This window comes from Peromyscus californicus, unplaced genomic scaffold, assembly GCF_007827085.1.
Source record: "Peromyscus californicus insignis strain IS unplaced genomic scaffold, ASM782708v3 Scaffold_12__1_contigs__length_115047231, whole genome shotgun sequence".
Classification (NCBI taxonomy): domain Eukaryota; kingdom Metazoa; phylum Chordata; class Mammalia; order Rodentia; family Cricetidae; genus Peromyscus; species Peromyscus californicus.
In genome coordinates this window covers 24,396,001-24,414,733 of record NW_026294413.1, presented here as the reverse complement: position 1 = coordinate 24,414,733, position 18,733 = coordinate 24,396,001, and the positions used below count along the sequence as shown (strand labels likewise).

General features: G+C 40.5%; 1 protein-coding gene across 1 annotated transcript in view; it reads right to left on the bottom strand.

Moving 5' to 3' along the window:
- The window catches only part of Klf12 (KLF transcription factor 12), a 650,091-nt gene that overhangs the window by 605,073 nt on the left and 26,285 nt on the right, over positions 1 to 18,733 (bottom strand). The gene's annotated exons all lie outside the window — the stretch shown is intronic.

The window sequence follows — 18,733 nt, the reverse complement described above, 5'->3', positions numbered from 1 at the left end:
TGCAGTATCAATAGAAATCAAAGATCTTAGGTGGTTTTGTTTTTTTTTTCAAACACATGATACCGTCTTCATGATTTGAAGACAGCTGCATTCTGACAGGCCTGCTGACATGACTCTAGCTGAGAAGCAGGCTGAAGTGAAAGAGGAAAGAACTCATGTGTGTGGACTCAGCCCTTTCTACAGGCTTTTATGGAAGCCTCTTCAGTGACTTCCATTACATTTGAATGGCCAGAACTGGCCTCAGCATGTCCTAGATGCAAGGGAATTTGAGAATAAAGTCTACTGCTTGCTGTACACATCATCATCACAAATAAAAATTAGAGTTGGCAAGAAAGTTGGTTTTTTTTTTTACTCTTTTTTGTTTTGTTTTTTGAAATAGGATTTCACTGTGTAGTTTCGGTGCCTATCCTGGATCTCACTCTGTAGACCAGGCTGGCCTCAAACTCAGAGATCCACCTGGCTCTGCCGCCTGAGTGCTGGGATTAAACGCATGTGCCACCACTGCCTGGCCTCTAGTGAACTCTTTATATTGACTTTTGTCATACAAACTGCTGTTTAATCCAGGACTTATTATTTTTTTTTTATTTCTAACAGTATAGCAAGTTTCTAATACATGTAAATTCAATTTAATAACTATTTACATAATAGCCAAATAGTCATGCAGGAGGAAATTAAGACTCCCATCTCATTCCTCTGATGTACATTCACTCTTTTGAATCATCACTAAAGATCACATCACATTAAAACTCCTGGAATATGGCGTTGCAGTGTTATAAATGGAAAGATGGGGAAATCGCCATGCTAGAATGTGTCTACACATGGGAACCTGAAAATAAAACTGCAGACATTGGATGCGAAGGTCTGCGCAGAAGCATGGAAGTGTAATGTGACCCTGTGAGGGACAAAGACGGGACACTGCGCAGCACTGGAAGATCAAGCACTGGAAGAAACAAGAGTAAGTTTTTGTTTTTTTTTTTCCTCAAGACAGGGTTTCTCTGTGTAGTTTTTGTGCCTGTCCTGGATCTCACTCTGTAGACCAGGCTGGCCTCGAACTCACAGAGATCCACCTGGCTCTGCCTCGCAAGTGCTGGGATTAAAGGCATGCGCCACCACCGCCACCTGGCAAGTAAAAAAAAAATTTTAATCTACCAGATAGGCAAGAATGAGGAATCATTTGGAGAACACAACCATAAATATTTAGGAATAGGCTAATATCCAGAAGGCTGATGATGTCCAGAAGGAAGAGGGAGTGATCCACAGAATATTGTCAGACTGAGTTCAGGCAATCGGGAGGAAAATTTTTCTGAAGCCAAGAGAGTGGTCTGATGTGTAGACTGAGAAGTCCTTGATCTACCAGGTGCCTGGATCACTGAGCGAGGCAAACCAGGCTATGGCCAAGAAATCATGCAAAAGGGAATTTTGACAGAGATAGACCAGCTGGAAAGGTCAGGACATCAGGAGCAACTGCACATTGCCTTCACTTAAATTAGACAAAGTAGGTCAAAGGAGCCTGGGAAGGCACAGACACAGAGGCTCTTTTCCTCCTGAAAGGGGCGGGGGATGCACCACTGCCTTTCTCTCAAACGGTGCTTGTTTGAGTGTTTGTTTTTCCTCCTGCTTGGAAAAATCTGAAGGTAGAAATCATCAGTGAGTAGTCATTACTGAATACCTTTTTTATTTTCTTTTCTGTGGCCTACACTTCTGCATACTTCTATGCTGTTCTGGAGGAAGGATGCCAGATTGTGTTTGTTTGAAAAATGAGAATATTTGAAGTTTATTAAATATGAAAATATGAGTCTTTAAGTTGTAAATAATGCAGTAATATCCTTTCTATTTTCCAAATAAGCAATTTATAGTCTTTCTCCTTGGGTTCATTTTTTTACCTTGGTAAATATATCTTGCTGCCTTGAAAAATGATTAGAATTGACTGAATGTTAATCTATTCCTGTAACACAGTTTTGATATCCAGCTTTTTTTCTTGAGCTTGTACAAATCTTTTCCTTGTAGTTGTGAATATTTTTTTCATGCCAGAACTTCACAATGGTTGTGTCCAGTTCTATTAAACTGTAATAAGATTGTGCCTAATGATTTTTATGAGCAGTCTTTAGTGCTGGGTAAAAATATCTTAACAATAGTATTCACAAGAAGCCTAAATGAGTTGAAAGCTAGAAACTGGGGAGTGGAACTGGAATATCTTTGGCCTCTAGGAAGGTTAATGAATTGGTTTCAGACTCACAGTTTTCTGGAATAGCTAAAATAACCCAGAGGGTTTCAAATATTATTGTGGTTATGTCATGCATGGCAGCTGGTAGGTTGACAGATTTTTCTCCTTCCATTGTACTAAGACATGGACTTCATTTGGACAGAGTAAAGCACAATTCCATGTTGTTTTAATGAACTGGAATCAAAATTACTCTGATATGAGTCCCTATTACATGGTGCACAAATGCATTGATCAAACATCACAGCACAATTTAAAATAGAAAGCTGAACATGAACTTGAGGCCCAACCCCGCCTCTTGTAGGCACACACCAAAAATCATCTTAATTTGAAGAAAATCCGTTCTGTAGCAAAGGCCTATAGGAAATGTGATTGTACGTCCCCTTCTTTGCCCGGTATCCGTGTTTGCAAATCTTCTTGTAAGGAAATACTCCCTTATATTTCATCTAAATCCCTGTGTGGAAGCTTAAGCCCACTGCTTCCTCTTGTAGCTGTACTGAAGACATGACGCAGCTGCCACTACCAGATGGCCCTTAAAACACACACACACACACACACACACACACACACACACACACACACACACACACACACACACCTTGGGCTCATTTAGAGATAGCTTCTACAGTCCTTGTCTCTCCACCCTCACCAGCAAGAAGAAAATGCGTCACCTCATACTCCTTCCCCCTCTTAGCTTGCACATTACTCTTTTATTACATCTTTAGAGCCAAATCTCTCTGCTTGCCTCTAATTATTTCCTTGTGACTAATTTCTAGAAGTGAAATTCCGTGGTTGAAAGGTAAGCATGTTTTAAATATTTTTTACCCATATGGCCCCCTTACTCTTGACAAACATTGCTCTCTGTGAAACTACTGGCTGCATGGAGAAAGACGCGTTTCTGCAAGGTGGGATACTTTTTTATATATTGGCCATTTGTTTTCACACACGAGCAAGAATTTTATTTGCCCTTTTTGGTCCATATTTGTGTTGGTATTTCCATTATATGTAATAGAGGCTATCTTTATTTTAAAGAAACTAGCTTTTGCTCAGAGCTTATTATCCATACTATTCTTCCAGCTGTTACTGGCTATTTAAGTCCAGTCCTACTTGTAACATGCAGATGTTTTTCATGTTTATGTTGCTAAATTTATTAGTTGGCAGTCTGTGAGTGAGTGGCTAGAGAAGCTGTTTACACCCATTTATGCCCCCACTATGGTCTCTTTCTTACTGCTTTTGCTATCGTGATGGAGCGAGGCCAGTTTGACTAAGTGACATTTGGCCAAAGTTCTCAAGGAAGTGCAAACATTTTGGGTGGAAAGGGGCCACCAGTGTGAAACCCACATGCTCAGAGCTTTTCTGTATTGTCTGAGGTTCAGCATCTGGGCCAAATGTTTGAGGCATAATGTCACAAGATGAGATCAATATGAAATGTATTTAGGAGAATATATGGCTTACGTTATGTAAGACCTTCAGGGTAAGGTTGAACCCTTTACCATGAGAGATGGGAAACACGAGAGTTTTAAGTAGAGGAGTTACATTACGCTGTTTTCACTTTAACAGGGAAATTCTTCAGTTTTTTAAAATAGTGTAATCACTTGTCTTCAAATTATTTGCAGAATTACCAATTTTTAGCGAGCTAGAAGACTACTGTAATGGTACATAACATGTAAATTGTTGAATTTTTATTTTATATACACCTGGGTTTAATTTGTGAATTTTCACTTTTTCTGTTTGAGTTTCTTCCTGCATAAGTATAATACTGTTTTCATCACTGAACTTTACCACATATTTAAACTATAGCTGGACAGAGTCTTTTATTTTACTCTTTTCTCAAAAGTATTTGCTTCCTGCACACTTATTTTCTCTATATAAACTTCTTTAGGATCATGTTTAAAAATTTTCACTTGTGTTGAATATGAGTTAAAAATCTGTGCTGCACATCCTCCAGTAATCCAGTCCTTAAATTCCTTTGGTGAGGTCTTATTACAGTAAACCTTGCATATTACTCCTTATTTTTTAGGTTTGTCCTGTGGCTTTAAGATAACGTGACGTCTCTCTTCATTGGATCACAATGTTATAAGGAGTACCCACCCCACACTAAACCATTCTGTGGAGGACTTGTGCTTTCCTGGTTCTCTTTCTGCTTGCTCTTTATGCACAAGAGCATGATCACATGTGGTAGCAGTGAGGCTTTGATTTTGGACACATCTGGATTTCAGTCCCGGTTCTGCCACACGTCTTGCTTTGGATGTCTGTTTAACACACTGTCTTTGAGCCTCAATTTCTTAGATGGTAGGATGCTGGTCATCTCTTAGAGCGATTTTATGGAGGTGAAATGAGGTGAGTTGTGTAGGCTCCAGCACGAAGTCACCACTCAATCCATGTTCATCCCCTGATTTCTGAAACAACTTGTGTATTCCAGGCAGACTGGAAGTCTTTATTAAACCTTCCATGGCTGATCCACAGTAACACACACACACACACACACACACACACACACACACACACACACACAGAATAACCGGATGACGTTTCTAGAACGGGCTTAAAGTTTTTTTTATCACATATTATTATTATTATTATTATTATTATTATTTAGTTTTAGGTTTTTTGAGGCAGTTTCTCTGTGTAGCCCCGGCTATTCTCAAACTTGTCCCATAGACTAGGATAGCCTGGAACTCAGAGACCCAACTGCATCTGCCTCTCAAGTACTGGGATTAAAGACGTGCACCACCATGCTCGGTTCACTATTTATTTTCCATTTTCTCCATCTTATGTAACCTAGTTCTCTCTAAATCAGTCTGAAGTGTTAATAATAATAATGTAAAAAAAATGATCTTTTGCGATAGAAAACATCTTCTAAACTCAGGCATTCCAGTCATCTGTCATGTTATTCCATTCACCTAACTTTCTATTTCCACCAACTGGGGAAACTGAGGGCATTTCCCTCAGAAGATTTCACTTCCTTTAAATAACAACCTTGCCCTTCTGTTCTCTGAAGTAGCATTGGTTTCAGTGGGATGCAAGGGTCAACTGTTTGAATGAACGAAACAAGATTTAAAACAAGGTTAGAGGTTTGGAGTATCAAAGGTATACAGGATAGTTAACTATTAATCTTATTTAACCCAGTCGGTTTGACTCAGCTAAACCCATCTGTCAGGGTTATGCCATTTTCATTCTCTTCCCATTGGCTTCTCCTTATTGAAGTCTGATGTTCGGTTCCCTTAGATTTGCCTTTAACTCCTACTATGAGGGTAAGCTAATTCTCATGCTTGTAAAAGCTGATGATCAGAGAAGCAGAGTCCTTTTATAGTAGCAATAGGAATTCATGCTAAACTTCAGACAGACACTGGTCTCTTCTGATTGGACAGCTTCGTCCTGATGATGTGTACAGTACTGCCTGGATGAGCCTCTGATGGGTTTCTCATCTACTTTCCTCCAAAAAGCCTCCTTTGTTTCCGTCTCAGGACCTGCCAGCAGTCTGATGGCCTTGGCATTTTCCAGTCTCATTATGGCTACCCTCCTACACTCTATTCACATTTAGTACGCGATGTAACACCTGGCTCCACCTTGCCATCCATGGAATGGTCACATTCATTTATGAAAGCCAATGGGTCTTCAGCTGTTCATTGACCTCCTCCTCCTGCTGCTGTTGTCTTTCTTGAATTCTGATAGTTCTGACAGTAAGCAGCTGATACAATGATACTGGTCTTATATGGCCACATCATATATGACTAGGTTTGTGAAATCTTCTCATTCTACCCAACAGTGTGTGGTTTCTCTTCCTTCATAATCATGTAACTCTCTATATTTGTTCCTCAGTAAGCATGGAATTCTTCTTCCTTGTGTGATCCAACATGTACTTAAGCATGAGCTAGGTACAAGAATAGGTAGTGAGAGTGCAAAGCTGAGCAAAGCTGAGTTGCTGCCACTAGGAATACCAGAGTAGATGGAGAGGCCTGTTAAGCAACTATGAGCAGCCTGTTGAAAAAAATACAGCTATCAAGGAACTGTAAATGATTTTCCAAAGATCCTTGAAGTGCACCCAATAAGGCTATTATTCCCTCCCCTTGGATGAACTCATGACTTTAAAGACTCACTTCTCCAAGCCAGGAAAGGGAAAAGGGGGCTATGGAGTAGGGCTAGAGAGGGTTAAGGCAATATGCAGGAGAAATGAAGAGGGGGAGGATGAGAAAAATGGGGAGAGGAACTTAGTTGGGGAGGAAGAGGGAGGTAGATACAGAAAGAAAGTGAAGGAAGAGGGATGAATAATACAAAGTATGTTTGATAAACCCTCAAGGAATTACATTATTTTATATTTACCTAACATTGTATATGATACATAGAAGTATTTGTACACACACACACACACACACACACACACACACACACACACACACATCTTAAATGAAGTCATGTCACTTGGGCTGAAAAGGCTCCCCACAAGGGCCATAGACTATGCAATAGAACCCCCAGTTCCTGACACAAAAACTAAACAAAAAACAAAACAGAAAATCTTTGATTTGACTTGTTGGTGAAGACAGTCTAAGTGACTCCCCAAATGATACATACTATGGCTGTTGCAGTTGGTTGCTGGTAAGTTCCTGTTAATGAAAGCACTATATACTTTGGACAAAGGATTCAGAATATTCTAGTTGGATGGAACCTGAAGGTCTCCTTCTTCCAGACTAGCTTTCATAGTACCAGAAGTTGCTATGCAGCTGCCCAGGGAAAGAGGCATTCAACAATCTCATCCAGCTGTGATGCCTATGAACTACAACAGTGACTAGCATGGTAAGATTCCCTAGCGGTGCAAGAGTGGGACTTACATTTGGGCAGTAACCAGTACCTGTCAAATTGGATTCCCTCAACAGGAAGGAAATCATGCCTGGTACTAGAAACCTAGCCAATTATTTGAAGCTAGTAAGTTCATGAGTCCTAGAGAAGAACCTACTACTGCAATTTTATTTAGCCAGCATAATTCCTAACTGCATTCCAAAACTTATCTTTGTACCCACAGATAAGTGTACCTTTTACTTTTAACCTAAGAAACATCTCTTAGTCCAATGGAGTCTATTACAAAACCCACGAATGGTCATAATGAAGAGATCAACTGATTGTGTGGAGCCTGCCTGCAACCTATTCATCTTCAACACAAGTGCACCTAAGGCTTGGGGAACATCTCAGAAGAGAGATCAGAATGACTGTAAGAGCCAGAGAAACAGGAAGTCTGCTGTGAGATTGTGTCTCCTAGAAATGACAGAGAAGCTACACCATGATACTTCGACAATACAGATGTTTAAATAAGACTCTAGCAATGACAATATCAATAGACAAGCTAATTAGAAGGGAGAAATCTCATGGTATCCCATCTTTATGGGATCTCAAAATTTAAAAATTGAAGCCAGATATGGTGGCACATGCCTTTAATCCCATCATTTGGGAGGCAGAGACAGACAGGTCTCTGAGATCAAGGCCAGCTGAGTTCCAGGATAGGCAGGACTACACAGAGAAACCATGTCTTAAAAAAACAAAACTAAACCAAAACAAATAAATTAAATTAAAAATTGCATAAAAGACCTTCACTCAGGGCACATGAATGTTCTCTCATCTTAGTAATTAGGATGACTGAACCATGAAATGTCAACAAATACCTTTGCTTTCCAGATGATGTGTCTCCCACTCACATCCAGATTTGCCTGACTTTGGAAGTTCAAGACTTGGACTCATCTGACTCCTATCATTCATGGAATTTTCTTGCTATTTCAAGGTCAAAAGTTGTGTGAAAAAGATGGGAATAAAGATAGGTTGGACCAAGTTGCTCCTTACAATCCTATTACTGTTGTGTTCCACATGGAGCTATTCTCTGCTTGGTAGATGTTCAATGATGATGCTTCCTGGTACAGGGTCTTGTAGTTTTCTGGGGTGTCCTCTCCTTCTCTGATTTCCCATCATCCTTCCCTTGACCTGTGTAATGGCTGAAGACTTCTCTGCCTAACTGGGCTGATTATTCTCTATTCTCAGCTCTGGGAGTTCGGTGTTTCTGCCAGGGTATCTCTGCTAAAAAGTCTGTTCTTTCTTTGTATAGTATTTTAGGTCAGGACCTAGGGTAACCTTAGATAATTGTTCTTTCTCACACTTGGTCATATCTGGCCCAATGGACACTTCATTTATCTTACACCCATCTTTCTCCCACCTTACCTAAATGATTGGTCTATCTATGAATGCTGATTCAGCAACAACATACTTTCATTCTTCTACAATGCTGCCAGTGGGCCCGCTTCTTATACTTTCTTGCTACGCAACAATGAAGGCACAGGTGTACCAATACCAAATAGCGAGTTAGGGATGGATACTCAATTCTTGGAGTTGTCTTTTAAAAAAAACATTTCTTGACTAGATACAAAGTAAGCAACATGCCCTCTCTCAAATAACCTGTCTTAGTTTCCATACTCACTTTCCCCAGTTCCTTCTATCTTGTGTGTGCTTTGAATTCATAACTTTCTGACTCAATGCCCCCCCCACTAAAGAATGGAATTACAGATGTGTACCCAGACATCTGACTGGCTTCCTCCTAACTTGTTAAGAGCTGTGTTGTTATCTCGGGACCTGAAAAATTAACTTCCTACTATGCTGGCTTTTTTAAAACCTCACTTCAAAATACATTGTCTATTGTTTTCACATTTCAGCATCTCACTTTGAGATTCATTTATATAATTATATTAGATTGTCATGCCTAAGAAGGAATGCTGATCCCTTGACTTCTCATTTTTACCACTGAGGGGAGATGATCTATTATCTTGCTAGGAAGAGGAAATACTTCTTTTCTTCTCCTCTACCCAAGGAGAGCTGCTAGTGTTGATTCTGGGGGAGAAACAGGAAATAGATTCTAGTTACATCCCATGTACTAATAGATAGGTTACATCCTCAAAAGAAAATGTAGACCAGCGATTCTTAATCCATGAGGTCACAGCATGATCCCATCTGAGGTCACTTAGGTCAATGTGGGGTTGTAAAATAATTGAGCAACAGTAAAAGGTTCTGAGTGTGCAATGACCAGAAATTGAATTCAAAATCAAATTCATAATGAATTCGAGGTGACTCTGGCAAGCCCGGCTCATATTGCATCTTATGTCTCCACTGTAGCCTAGGTTTGAAACACACAACATGTGCATTTTATATACACATGCCATCACGCCACACAATGCCAGTGAATGCTGCCTGCAACACCATGGCTCAGATTCAAATCTGATGTATGGTATGGATTATAATGTTTTTACTGTGCATTTAAAGTTTCTGCTGTTACACACATAATGGTTTAATTATGGGATACTACGACTTTTAATAATCGTCACTCCACAGCATATAAGCATTAGCATCATATTAATATATCTTGAAATTATATTGTGTTATAATGTTTGCTTTTTTGAAAGTTGCTGTTTTGAGTTTTTGACTTTTTATCAAACATCATGAAGTGAATTTGGGTTGGGATTAGGACAGAATTTCTAACAACTTTTGAAATGGTCCTAAATATACTTCTACTGTCTTGTATTCTGTATTTATGCAAAGCAACATTTTCAACATCAGTGATAAAATAAAAATATCAATCATTTCTGAAAATACTGAAGGTGTTCTATATCTTGAAATACTGAATATTCAGCCAAGATTTACTTAACTAAAATCAAATAAGCACATCCATCTAATTACTTTCCAAATTTGCCTTTATATTTAACAAAGAATGAAATTAAATGATTATCAACATTTATTGGAAAATAAAATTCTTATGTCTTTATAGTATATTTGATTTGTAAACCCATTTAATAGAAGTATATATCCTGAGTCATCTAAAAATTTGAGGGGATAAAATGGGAAAGCATTAAAGATTTCCACTTTGGACACCCCTTTCCTCTTGGGATGACCCATCCTTTAAATCCCCTAGAGGAGAGACATGGGACTTTCAACCCTAAGGGGGCATAGGAAGTCCCACTGTGCTCTCTCTGCAGTTGTTATTGGACAGCTCTACCTGATGGTATTATATTTGGCTCCTGCCTTTGTGCATAGACTCTTGGCTGCCTGGATGAAATGTTAATGAGCTTCTGAAACCAAACCTTTTATATTGTAAAGTATGATCTAACTTTTAGTGGGTAAGGAAAAAAAACAAAACAAAAAACAAAAAACTCCTGCTTTTCTGCAGCATAATTCAGCATCTTTCACAATGGATTGAAATAAACAGAGATTTTGTTGACATTTCCTTTAGTCATAAGTGCTCTTTGAGGAGGGTAATTCAAGTGCAGAACTTAATTCAGCACGGTAAGCACAGTACTGGGAACATTAGTTCTGTAACCAATGGACGTAAAAGGTGGAGACATTCCAGACTGAGAGGTTAGCTGGAACAAAACCACACAGCAGAGGAAAATACATTACCAGGACTGTTTGCCTCCTCACCCCACCTTGAGCTCAAAGAGAAAGAGCACGAGGAACTAATGGAAAAAGGCAAGTGTTATTAAGATGGTTTAGTCTGGGGTTTTTAAAGATCCTCAAATTCCTTGTGAAAAGCTTAGATGCACCATGGGAGAGGGCAGGGCAAAGATAATTGAAAGCCTGGGCAAACCTGTGAGGACAGAGGAAGGTCTGAATGCTAAGAGATGTAGAAGGGCCTTAAGCAGAGTGCCCTGGGAGTACTGAATGGGTTAAATGCCCTCAGTCTGGGCTATGGGAGGAGGACTGGATTTGAGCAACCATGCTCTTCTCTATCAGCCACTGTGGGGAAATGGGCATGCAGATCTTCCTTTCTAAGCCCATGCTGGGTGTTGGTGAGCATATTCAAACTTCTTTTCCTGTATTAAGTTGTTACTGTGCCCAGTGAATAATCACCCACCCTCAGGATAACAGCAAATCTGGCTCTTACTTCCTCCATGTTTGAGAGCTCAGATACACAGAGAAGGTAAGAAATATGCTCTGCTTTCCAAAATCCTGACTGAAAACTGTCAACATCTAATGTTTATTTCTGTAGCCAGTCTAATGACTACCTTTGTCTTTTCTCATCCCCAAAGCAAGGTCCCTGGAACTGCTGGAAACATCACACATTTAAAATCAGTTCCCTAGATGACCAAAAAAGAGCCTGCCTGGTCAGGGAAGCGAGTTTCCCATATGACCTGATTTAACCATAAGAAATACAGAGAATTTCCAATACCCATGGAATTGACAAGCACGTACGCAGTTCTATCCCACTGCAGTGAATACTGTGGCAAACGAAAGAGACACCTGAAAGGAATCACTCTGGGATCCAGTCACGACCTCTGTTTATATTCTGGATTTTCTGCAAGTTGTTAGTAGAAAGCACCCTAATAGATGGCTACCAGTGGGAACATGTAGCTTGGTGTCTGAAGGTCACAAAAAACACTATTCCATGTCATCTGTATTTTCCTCTAAGAGGCTTCTGAAAAGTTTAGCTGTGGTCGAAACCACACTGAAAAGTTTTTGGCTAAATATTACAACTATAAAAACCATGTGAAAAAGATCTCAGGAAAACAAACTCAAGAATATGCCTACCCTCTTCAGCCACTATGTGGTATGGCTAGAACTCTCTCCTGTGACTCATTTGTACTGGGGGAAACGTCTATTTGTAATCTATTACTAACTGGCCATTAGGTTTGTTCTAGACTCTACCTCCCACCATAGATCTTGTATGTCTATGCTTCATTATATTTTATTCTGTCCATTTTTCTTTGCTTTTAAATTTCCATTTTTTAAATAACAATTAAACTTGTTATTCTATGTTTTAAAAGGTATCAGTCAGGTGGGTGGTACATACCTGATTCACAGTACCTGAAGGCAGAGGCAAGAGAACTGCTGTGAGTTCTAGGTCAGTCTGGGCTGCCTAGTGAGTTAGGGTGAGATGCTGTCTCAAACAAAATGCCCAAACAACAAAACAGCCAGCAACAGCAACACCTTCTGCCACCCTCCCCCACAAAAAAACCTCAAAAAGTATCATCTCAAATAATCCACATAAGGCTGCTTCTGGTACACCTTCTGCCACCCTCCCCTCAAAAAAACCCTCAAAGAGTATCATCTCAAATAATCCACATAAGGCTGCTTCTGGTTATACCATGTGGACTATTTGAGCAGAAATTGTGTTTGATGTGAACGCCTTTACTTTTATGATAGCATGATAAAGTGGCTTAGTGTTTCTATTGTGTGATAAAACACCATGACCAAAAGTCACTTGAGGAGAAAGGGGTTTATTTCACTTACATTTCCAAGTAGCCTTCCAACACTGAGATAACTCAGGGCAGGAGCCTGGAAATGGGAGCTGATGCAGAGACCATGGAAGAGTGCTGCTAACTGGCTTCCTTATCCTGGCTTGCTCAGCCTGCTTTCTTATAGCCCCCAGGACCCACAGCCCAAGGGAGGCACCACCCACAGTGAACTGGACCCTCCCACATGAATCATCAACCAAGGAAATGCACCACGGCCTTCTCACAGGCCATCTGGTGGGGGCATTTTCTCAGCTGAGGTTCCTTCTTCTACAGTGACTCGACTTTGTGGCAAGTTGACATAAATCTAGCCACTGTGGCAGTTTTGCAGTGATTGTTATCAGAGGAATGGTTTAAGTTACTTTGTCCTGTCTCTCCTTCTGAACCTTGAGAAGATAAGAATGGAGACTTGTAAAAGGTTCACATTCCTGCTATGACAGTATGGAGAAAGACATAACCACATGTTAGATGTGATGTATAGTTATTAATCAGAGAAGATCATATAAACAAAAATAAAGTACTAGGATATTTATATGTGTATATGTATATATATTAAACAAAACTATAAATATGTTTAAAAATTAGCCAGAAGCCAAATTTAGGAGCAGACAACTATTTTCTTCTGTCAACGTAATGGAATAAGGCTATAAAATGAACAACACTGAAATATGTACAAGTTGTGTGGCTCACATAAATCCATTTTTGATCTATGTGCTTGGTTACAAGATACTCTCCGTTTTGGAAGATTGCTGCAATCTTCTTGGTGGGTAGGGAATATATTTTTCCTGCACAATAATTCAATATTGCTCACAGCAGTTTGAAATAAATGGAAACTTGGTTGACATCTCTTCAGACAGACATAGAATTGCTGGCGCTAATACTGCTTGCTTCTGCCACTGAGGTTTGCCTTGGAAATGCTTGACCGATGGGGCTCCCTTTTGTTGATTCAAGGCCATTTCCATGAACATACCTTTAAAAGCACAGCACAGCCTGGGAAGACCTAGGACTGCCTCAAAAGTCCAGCCCGGTCAACCTTAGAAGGTCATTCAAATAGCAGGTGAGCCTGGAGGAGGCTGGAGAAGGAAGCTGCAGCTCTGCTGTAGCCCTCCCATGTATGACTCAATTTCTGGCAGCCACAAGCTCAAAGCTCCTCGTGGGGCATCTTCATAATTAAATGTTAAAATGAAAGTGTGCTTCTGTGAAGGAGCACACACTGATTTCCAAAGCCTAATTTAATATTCGTCTTCAGAGCTCACAGCTTAGTAGAAAATTCAGCCTTAAGATTCTGCACACTTAAGCAGGTAGGGTCTGATTAAGAAGGTGCCTGGCTTTCCAGACACTGAACTCCAGGGCTCTTTCTTGACGCATATGTGGTTTATGGATGTTGACAACTGGATCTGTGGATTTTCTCCATGCTGATACAACATGGTATTGCCAGTGTTGCCTGGGGGAGTCACAATACAGAGACTGGGACTGAGGTCAAACAAAGCATGTTAGTAGTTGAAAGTTCCCCAAGACAATAGGTTGGTGACCATTGGGTCTTTGCATAACACCCTGGCTTCAGTGTGAAGGAGGCATCCCTCCCAAGACTCTCTACGATGCCAACACCCATTTATGCACAGAAAGGATAATGGAACCCCGTCAGGTCTGAGGTTGGGGACTACCGTTTAAGGTGTCTGTCCTTTAGTTGATGCTGTGTGATTTCTGGGAAGACATTTAACTATTCCTCTCTCAGTTTCCCTCTGTGAATGCATTTATATAATTCATGGAATATTTTATAATTCTAGCATCCTAGAATTCTATTTTCTCATTTTAATTTTCAGTATGTTGTTCGATTTTATTACAATGAAATAAAACCATGTCTTATGTTTTGATAAATTGTGATGAGTTAGCAAGAATATTAGTTTTGAAGGCACTCAAAGTCTCCAGATTTACAATTCCTCAACCTACCACACAAACCATCTACACAGTCTCCTAACCTGCTGAATTTGAGAAAACAGAGGAGGTGCGGAATGCACCCTGCACAGGAAAACCTTTCCTATGAAACATTCTAGACTATGTTGTTTAATACTTGCAGTGCCCTTTCAATGTTTCTTAATGAATATGCTAATGTAAATAGGATGCTTTGTCTTGAGCTGTAAAAGGATGTTTCCTGTCCTGACTGCCTGGGACAGGAAATAACCAATTCAGAGGCTGAATATGAATGATAAATGCTTGGCCAATAACTCAGGCTTGTTACTAGCTAATTCTTACATTTAAATTAACCCATTTCTATTAATCTATGTATTGCCATATGGCTCATGGCTTTGTATGTCCTCTAGCATGTCTTGCTTCCTGGGCAGTTTGCTAGCGTCTCTCCTGATTCCGCCCTCCTTCTTCCCATCATTCTCAGTTTGTCTTTCCTGCCTGCCTAACTTCCTCCCCCACTACCATCCTGTCAGCTTTTCATTAACCAATGAGAGTAATACATATCTATAGTGTAGAAAAGGATTGTTCTACAGCATTGACCATTAAAACTACCAGGGACAGCTATGAGTGCAGTCTAAAACTTACATGAAAACCTCATTTCCACTACGTTCTGAGTTGAGACACAACTTGGAAGAGGTAAATAAAGTTCAAAAGTATACTCAAGACTTTGAAATTAATAAACTAAAAGTCGCTTTTGAGGTATCAGCTAAGAATTCACACCACATTCACAGGAAGCCACCCCTTCCAAGGGGTTTTGTAATTTTCCTAGTTAATGAGAGAGTCTACATTAATGGACAGATGGAGCATTCAGTTGGAATTCAGGGATCTTAGGTTGTAGCTGGATTCATCTATGGTTTCCTCCACTACTTTCAGCACTGTCCACTCCTGTGTCTCTCTCTCTCCATATCTTTTAAAATGGGATAACTGGAATAATGGGATAATGAACTGGGAATGTTGTTCAATGGTAGAACAGCTGCTCAACATTCATGAGGAACCGAGTTGAATTCTACTACCTCAAAACAACAAGATTAAAAATTTCAAGTTTTACTGAAGACACCTTATGCTGGAGAGGATGTGGAGCTAGGGGAACTCTCCTCCACTGCTGGTGGGAATGCAAGCTTGTACAACCACTTTGGAAATCAATATGGTGCTTTCTTAGAAAATTGGGAATCCATCTCCCCCAAGATCCAGCTATACCACTCTTGGGCATATACCCAAGGAATGCTCAACCACATCATAAGAGCACTTGTTCAGCTATGTTCATATCAGCATTGTTTGTAATAGCCAGAACATGGAAACAACCTAGATGCCCTTCAACTGAAGAATGGATAAACAAAATGTGGTACATATACACAATGGAATACCACTCAGCAGAGAAAAACAATGATATCATGAGGTTTACAGGCAAATGGATGGATCTAGAAAAAATCATCCTGAGTGAGGTAACCCAGACTCAGAAACACAAACATGGTATGTACTCACTCATAGCAGGATACTAGATGTGGAACAAGGATGACTGGACTGCTACTCACATCACCAGGGAGGCTACCTGGAAAACAGGACCCCAAGAAAGACATGGGGATCTCCCAATGACAGAGAAATGGAATGAGATCTACATGAACAGCCTGGACATGAGTGGCTGTAGTGAAGGGCGAGGGTCGAGGGAAAGAGAGCTTGGGGGAGTGGGAGATCCCAGCTGGATCAACAACAGAGAGGGAGAACAAGGAATAGGAGACCATGGTAAATGAAGACCACATGAGAATAGGAAGAAGCAAAGTGCTGGAGAGGCCCACGGAAATCCACAGGGTTGCCCCCACAACAGACTGCTGGCAATGGTCGAGAGACAGCCCGAACTGACCTACTCTGGTGATGGGATGGCCAAACACCCCAATGGTTGTGCTGGAAACCTCATCCAACTACTGAGGGATCTGGATACAGAGATCCATGACTGGGCCCCGGGTGGAGCTCTGGGAGTCCAATTGGCGAGAATGAGGAGGGTTTATATGAGCGAGAATTGTTGAGACCAAGGTTGGATGGGGCACAGGGACAAATAGCCAGACGAGTGGAAGCGCATGAACTGTGAACCAATGGCTGAGGGGTCACCAACTGGATCAGGCCCTCTGAGTGGGTGAGACAGTTGATTGGCCTGATCTGTTTGGGAGGCATCCAGGCAGTGGGACCGGGTCCTGTGCTCATTGCATGGGTCGGCTGTTTGAAACCTGGGGCCTATGCAGGATCGCTTGGCTCGGCCTGGGAGGAGGGGACTGGGCCTACCTGGACTGAGTCTACCAGGTTGATCTCAGTCTGTGGGGAGGGCTTTGCCCTGGAGGAGATGGGAATGGGGGGCGGGCTGGGAGAGGGTGAGGGGAGCGGGAGGGGGGAGAACAAGGGAATCCGTGGCTGATATGTGGAACTGAATTGTATTGCAAAAAAAAAAAAAAAAAAAAAAAAAAAAAAAAAAAAAAAAAAATTTTCAAGTTTTGTCTATGATCTTGTATGATCTTTATTTAAAATCATTTTATTACATTTGATTGATTGCATGTATTGATAGGTATGTATATGCCACAGCCTGGTGCCAGTCCTGGTCTGTCTACCATAGGAAACCTGGGGATCAACTCAAGTCATCAGGCTTGGAGGCAGGCTCCTTTCCTTTCATATTGATGTGTCCCATTGGAACTTAGCTTTACCTTTTATGCTTTCAACTCACTCAGCTCACATATACTTTGGAATCCCACCATAAAGCCTAACGCCAGATAAAAATATGCATTCAGTAAATCCTTTAAAACCATGCAGAAACATAGTCTTGGACTAGGATATAAATCCCCTTCAAAATTTACCACTCAGGAGCTCTGAAACAAGCCCCCTTTCTTAAATAATAAACATGAGATGCCATTTTAGAATACAGAACTCCTTGAAACACTGAGCAAATTGTTGCATTCTGCTAGGGTAACCTTTCCCTAGATGCAGAGCTTGACCTTCATGTAGGAGGCACCAACAGCAGAGCACATATGGACTTCCTGGATTCTCACTCCCCTCTCTTGGCTGGGCCCTGTGGCTTCTGATTCATTCCTGCATTAGAGAGAAGCAGAATGGGCTTGAAGATAGAGAAAGATGGTAGCTCTGAGGTGCAGGGGATCCTTGTCATAGGAATATCATTGGGGGGAGGACAGGAAAGGGGTTTTCTGCACAGCTCCCATGTTCTGTATTTAGAATATGTCATAGAATTATGACACCATTCTTATTTACTCATCATCCCCTATCCCATTTGACAGTAGAAATATGTTTTTCAGTCATATTGAATATGGTCTTTTGGATAAGTCTGAGCTCTCTGAAATGAGAGCCAATAAATTCCATGGGCACAGGCGTGAGATTAGAGGCTTATGAACATTTCTCTCAGCTCACCAAATTTCTTTCTATATGGAAAGTATAAGGAGCTCCATAAAATTCATGGGGCTCATGGTTTTCCTTGTGGGAATGTAAAATTAACTTGGACTACTTTTTTTTTTATGAGATCAAATGTATATAGCTAGACTTACCTGATTTTTTCACTCTATGGAAAAAAATTGGCTTCCTGTTAATTGCATGTGTAGTCTCATAGCTCTTTAAAGAATCTTTCATAAGTGATATTAATAGTAATGGTAGATTTTTTATTAATAATACATAATAACAATAGCTCTCATTAAAACAACATCAGTTAAGTGATTATAGAAATGTTTAGAGTTGTGGTTAGAAAATGGTCCTGTAGACATCAACCCTGCTGAAGTCATTTATTTTTTTCTTATCAAATAGAGACAGCTATAATGACCGATTAAGAGCTTAATAAAATTCTGCCCTAATTGCATAACTGGGAACTGGGGGTTTTGTTTGTGGGAATGTCCTTGGTGGTATCTTATGATGAGGTTTCCCCAGGAGAAAGAGCAGAAAACAAAGGATCATTTGCAAGCTGCTCCTAAGTGCACCATGGTTTTCTTTTTTCTTCCTGCACTGCAGTTACCATCAGTAGTGGAAATGAGCAGGCTCCTGTCTTTTAGTCCCAGCTTTGTTATCCAATGCCAAGTGACCCTATGACAATGTTTTTGAGGTTTGGTTTCTCAATTGTGTCCAGTGAGGATTATGACTACTTGGTAGAAATTTTATTTTGATTATGGAAAAACAATACTAGCTAGTGTTCTACCGAGTTGCCCTCTGAGACTCCCTGGCCATTCTCACCTTTGTCCCAAGGCTCTCATTTCCAGGGTTATTACTCTGCTTATGTTGTGCTTATGCAACTTCTCAGGCACAGGGAAGC